This window comes from Streptopelia decaocto (assembly GCF_964273445.1).
Source record: "Streptopelia decaocto genome assembly, chromosome: Z".
Taxonomy (NCBI): domain Eukaryota; kingdom Metazoa; phylum Chordata; class Aves; order Columbiformes; family Columbidae; genus Streptopelia; species Streptopelia decaocto.
Genome location: NC_138657.1, coordinates 29,527,946 through 29,533,970, shown reverse-complemented (window position 1 = coordinate 29,533,970; position 6,025 = coordinate 29,527,946).

The window sequence follows — 6,025 nt, the reverse complement described above, 5'->3', positions numbered from 1 at the left end:
AGACAACTTCGTTTTGTGACTATGAAGATCCAAATGTATTAGGATGCAAATTGTCAAAGTTTCAGCAAGTCAAAACTGAAAATGAGACAGCTCATGCAAAAGCATCTTGCTGTTGCTGAATCCAGATCTGTTAAAAAAAAAAAAAAAAAAAGAAAAGAAAAGAAAAAAAATCAACAGTCATTATTTCCACTCCCTGTATGGGACATCATGAAGTTCAACAAGGCCAAGTGCAAGGTCCTGCACATGGGTTGGGGCAATACCTCTTATCAATACAGGCTGGGGGATGAAGGGGTTGAGAGTAGCTCTGCTGAAATGGACTTGGCAATACTGGTAGATGAAAAGCTGGACATGAGCCAGCAATGTGCATTTGCAGTCCGGAAGGCAAATCATATCTTGGGCTGCATCAAAAGGAGCGTGGCCAGCAAGTCTCACTGCTCCGGTGAGAACCCACCTGGAGTCCTATATTCACCTCTAGAGCCCTCAGCTCATGAAAGACATGGACCTGTTGGAGAGGATTCAGAGGAGGCCACCAAGATGATCAAAGGGCTGGAACACTTCTGCTGTGAAGACAAGTTGAGAGAGTTGGGCTTGTTCAGCGTGCAGAAGGCTCCAGGGAGACCTTATTGAGGCCTTTTGGCATACAAAGGGAGGATCTAAGAAAGAGAGACTTCTTACCAAGACCTGTAGTGATGGGATGAGGGGGCAAGGGTTTCAAACTGAAAATGGGCAGATTTAGATGGGACATAAGGAAGAAATTTTTTATGATGAGGGTGGCAAGGCACTGGAACAGACTGCCCCGAGAAGCTGTGGATGCCCCATCCCTGGAAGCGTTCTAAATCAAGTTGGATGGGGCTTTAAGCAGCCTGACTAGGGAAAGACATCCCTGCCCATAGGCAGGACTTGATCTTTGAAAGGTCCCTTGTGACCCAAACCGTTCTGTAATTCTAGGATCTGTGTCCTTTTCATACCTAGATCGGTTTCAGCTGCAAAATGTAGAAGCTAACATGTAGAACTAACACGTAAAAAGAGCTTTCCTACCTGTCAGCTTTGAAGTGTCCTGTGTCATTCTTCAAAGCTTACCTAGTAATAATTCCTCTTGTGCTGAGAGACAACACTCAAACATTTTTTGTCCTGTGCTGTCAGTGAATGCAGTACAGCTATAGAACTGCAGAATTGTTTGTGCAGTGCTAAATGTAGTATTAAATCCTAGGATCTCAGATATTTTGGGATAGCTGTTGATGTGGAGCATTACAGAAGTACAAGTAGAACGTGGCTGACTAGACACACAAAATCTCTCAGTTACCTGGCAAATCAGCAGAGAACATAGAAATTGGAGGGAAAGAGCCACAGAAGAGACTAAGGAGGAGACAAAGCAAAACACCTGTAGATCTAAAAGCAGAGGACTTTTAACTGAGTCCTTTTTTTAACACGCTGTAGCACTAAGTAATTTCCAAAGCAAAATATTTGTGAAGACAGTACTTCACGGAGAGGCAGAAGCAGAAAGTGGGACAAGAGTCTATCAATAATGGTATGAAGAATTTGTAAAGCTCTTACAGTTAGTAGAGACTTCTGAAAACTAGTACCATGAAGATACTGACAGTGGAACAAGACTTTTCTGAGAAATTAGACACTGTAGCTAATAGTCCATAATTATTCTAATTTCATAGTAGCTTCACTGATTCGTTTGTCCTACCTTTTTTTTGGTCTGGCCACCTCTTTGAAAATAATTTTCAAATACTACATCCTCAGGATGCAACCAACACCACTTTTCAAAACTGTGAACCCTGTAATCACGCTTAACTGTAGTATCGTATCCTAACAGATAAACACCGCTGGGTGGAACAACGTAATCTGCCTTTTACTAGTCATATTCAAACTAAAACCCCCATTCCAGAGGTGGAATGTTTTTTTTTTCATTGTCTGCTGCCCCACAGGAAATATTTACCAGAGTGGGACCAAGACTTTTTATCAAATCAGTGGTGCCTATAACTTTAAAATGTGACTTCCAACATGTTTGTATTTGTAACAACTTTTGGATATGGAAATCCAGAAAATATATCTTCTCAAAATCTAATCAGTCTGCTTAAAGGTGTAATTAAATTTCTAAAATGTATGTAGAATAATTCAAACTTCTATTGCTTCAGATGTCTAGAAGCCAAAATCCAAAAGATTGACTACCTGTTATTCTATAAATTTGCCTTCCTCTAAGTTTTAATTTGCCCATTGGTCCCTATTTGACATAGAGTTGTTTTGTTTTGTTTTCCTTCGGGACTGTCAGTAAAAGCTGCCCCCCACCACTGTAGAACTAACCTGTGTTGTGTCTTGTGCTATTGAGTTTGACATAAATGAAAATTTGTTTATATAATGCTTACTGATTAACAACAGAAGGTTGCAACAGAGGCTATATTCTAAAAGTGCATATTGTTGTCTTCATAAAAACTTACTGATTTTAAGTGCTAAAGAAATAGGCACACTTTTCTAATTTTGGCAGTGCTGAATACAGTTCTCATTCTTCAACACAACTCCTTTCCCTGTTCACCATTTGCTTTATTAGCCCATCCAGTATAAGTTACAGAGAAATTCTTCCATCAGCTGATGTGTTCTCCACTATGTTGCTCTTGTAAATTTTTGTATGACTCTTGGAAAAAAAAATTAAATAGTATTTTCTCATCTCCATTTCCTTTTACATTTGTACTAACTGAATGTTCATAAAGACAAAGCTTTTTTTTAATAACTGTTGCAGCCTGTTTCAGGAGGGATATTCCCAGTGTGCTTACTTCTGAAAATTCAGCAATTGTCTTGCTATTACTTTTGCACAATGAGTCATTTTAGACTGTGAGCATAAGTAACTTTGCAGTAGCCAGTTTTTTCATTCCTCTGATTTCCCTTACAAATCTTCAGCAGTATTCTGTGTCTGTCCTAGTTGTTTTGAAATAAGCTGGAAATTGCTTATCTAGCAACACAATCAACTTTTTTTTTTCATTTAAAAAAACAATCATTACAATCTCATAACCAAAGGTCAGATGAGACAGCCAGAATAGAGAAATAAATTTCCTATTTACTCAACATTAGAAAGTAGTTAGACTGCAGAGTTTCTGTAGTACCTTTAAAGTGGGTTGCTAAAGGAATAATACAGATATAAGTTTCCCATGCTGAAATTAGGAATACTAATGAATTTTGGGGAAAAAAAATCTGAAATGAGGGGAGCTGAGGTGTCTTTGCCTAAAGAAACAAAAAGCTCCACACAACAGGCTAAGGAGACAAAAAGGCTGTTGGAAAGAGCAAAACACAGGGTACACGCACAGTGGAGCTGGAGAAAAATAATTGCTGGGATGGATATGACTAAATACAACTACAAACTTTAAATATGGTTGTTGTAAATCAAACCAACAAAAATAAGTAAGAATAAGGCTTAGGCAGTAGAGTACAATTGGAAAAGACAGGTTAGCAGATCAGTATAAAAGTGATTTTTCTAGAATTCTCAGTGTGTGGTTCTAGCTAAGAACTAGCAGTCACAGTTCAGAAGCTCAAGGTGCTGTTCCTGTCTAACACTACTTCTATGAATATTATCCTCCAAAGAGTAAAGCAAACTCCATTGAAAATGAGGTGACGGCATTTAATTTATTAGAATTACTGATGAACTGACGGGGATGTTGCCGTCTAGTTCAGATCTAAGAAGACGTTGCTGTTTGCTGTACTCCAGGCACAGTATCTGCAGATAATGGCTGTCTACACTTTAGCGTGCAGCTTTTTTCAAATCCCTTTAACGGTGTCTAAAACAAAAGTCTTAACCTTTGTCCTGGTAAATCAGGAATGGGAAACAGCATCTAGAATATTTTTTAAGGTCATATGAAAGTCTATACTCTTCCCTCGTATAAATACTAGAGTCACGGGTGAGGAAAATTGAGTGGCATAAAAATTAACCTGCTGTCTCTAGTAATTGTACTTTTTAGGCTGAGAAACTGATTAAGAGAAGTTGCACAGACAGTTATAGGAAGAGGAAATAAAGGCACGGGTGGAAGGACAAGGGAAAGAAAAGTCAAGAGGAAAGAAAGAAGTGTTTAAATCCCCATCAGCCTAAGGTGGGTTAAGAACTCAAAATTCTTTGCTGTATCATTTTCATTTCCATGCATTGGAAGCTGTATTCTCAACTATCTGACTGCGAACACGCATGCACTTTGTCTTGGTTTAGGGTATTTTCCATCTGGATGCTTCCAGTACTGGCAAATGAGCTCCCAAATGTCCTCTTTGCTTAATTAGGAACTTTTGATAGCTTCCAAGTTATTTTCTACCAATTTTTAGTACCCTTGCCCCTTTTAAGAAATACGCATCGGTAAATAAACTAACGATTATTCCTCTGACTTGTAAATCTCTGCTAACTGTAACCAGGTTAACAGCTGTGCTACTGTGCACAACTGTAAAAGGAATGACAAACTCAAGTAACAATACAGCCAGTGTAAGCGATCACTATAAACTAAGAACTGCCTGGGATGAAGAACATCTTGCACTTCGACCTGACTGATTTCTACTTGAAATCACTGCTTCGTTGCAGTGCAAAATGTTACTTCACAGTGTCCCTCACTCTGGCATCTGTCAACATGCTCCGCTGCAGCAGAATTCAGCACTTTGTAGGGTCACAGCTCATGTGGAAAACGAACAAGCACAACCAAGGAAAGGCTTAGTAGTTAAAACGAGGCTGAAATTATTTTCGTCTGCAGCAAACAAAAGCTGTAGGAGAGGCAAAACCTGGAATTGCCTTCAGCCAGTCTTTGCCGTATCGAACCAATTTACATAGAGTTCCTGAGACATCCCAACAGCAAACCCATCCAGAAATCACTTAGCGAGTCAGGATTCTGTGGGAAACGCCACATCTTACTTAAGGGAAAGCAAGAAACAGCATTTGAGCCTAGAATTCAATGCCACACGCTTATTTTACACCTGAATGAGACGAGGCATCTTGAATTGCCTGAAAAGACAGGGAAATCACCCATTCTGTGGGAGAACGCTCAATTTGCTGATACTATGTTTAATTAATGATTAAGGGTTGTTTTGGTCCAAGTTAGAGCAAAACCCCATAGGAAACAATTATTTTGCAAATATAATAGGCTCGGGCAGGATTTCTCAGCAAAGCCATTTTTTAGTAATGATATTGCAACACCGGGTGTTTCACCTAGAGATATGAACACATAATAGGGCAAAAATCCCCTGCTTATATCCCCCCAAAATCCTGGCCGCAACTTCCCTCCGCTGTTCCCTGCTGGTTGAGTACTTCAGGCTTTACAGACTACCTTGATGCATACAGTACCCTTCCCCTTATCAATCTATTTAAAATATGGATTCCTGTTACTTTGGCTGCCCTTCCCCTTAAATTAACTTGTAAATACAGTTATCAGTATGTATACAGGTGTCAGCATATACACCGGGAAGAGACTGTGTTTTACATCAGGGATTCATAGTCCGATATCTCTCGGTCCTTCCCCTCTGCTGGGGTCAGGTGACAGGTCCTCAGTTACATAAAAACAGCAGTTCTTCATTAAACGTTCCTTACAACTGTGAAAAATGCAGTTGTGATTCGTGCTAAGATGTTTAATGTTTACAGATATAACCAAATGAGGCATGGGCTCTGAACCTGGAAAAAGGTGGTTAAGTTCTATGTAAAACGTTATGAAACTTACTTATGAAGTTATATTGACAGAGGGAACTAACATTTTAAGGGTTAACTAAACATATAATGGGTGCCTGCTAACGAACTAACACTTTAAGGCTTAGCCACACAATAAATGCTTAGTTTAGAGCTTTATGTTAAGAAGAACAGAACCCCATTGAATGCCAAGATAAGAAGTTTTACTGCACCTAGCTGTAAACTTGAGGAGACAAGATAACGAAGATTTACAGCAAAAGGGGGCGCCAGTCTGGTTTCATTCAACTTGGCAGCTTGGGTGCCAGTCAATTCAACATAATGAGCCAAAGGTAAAAAGTTCACTGTGATGAAGCTAAAGGAGCCTCCATCCAAAGACCCCTCCTC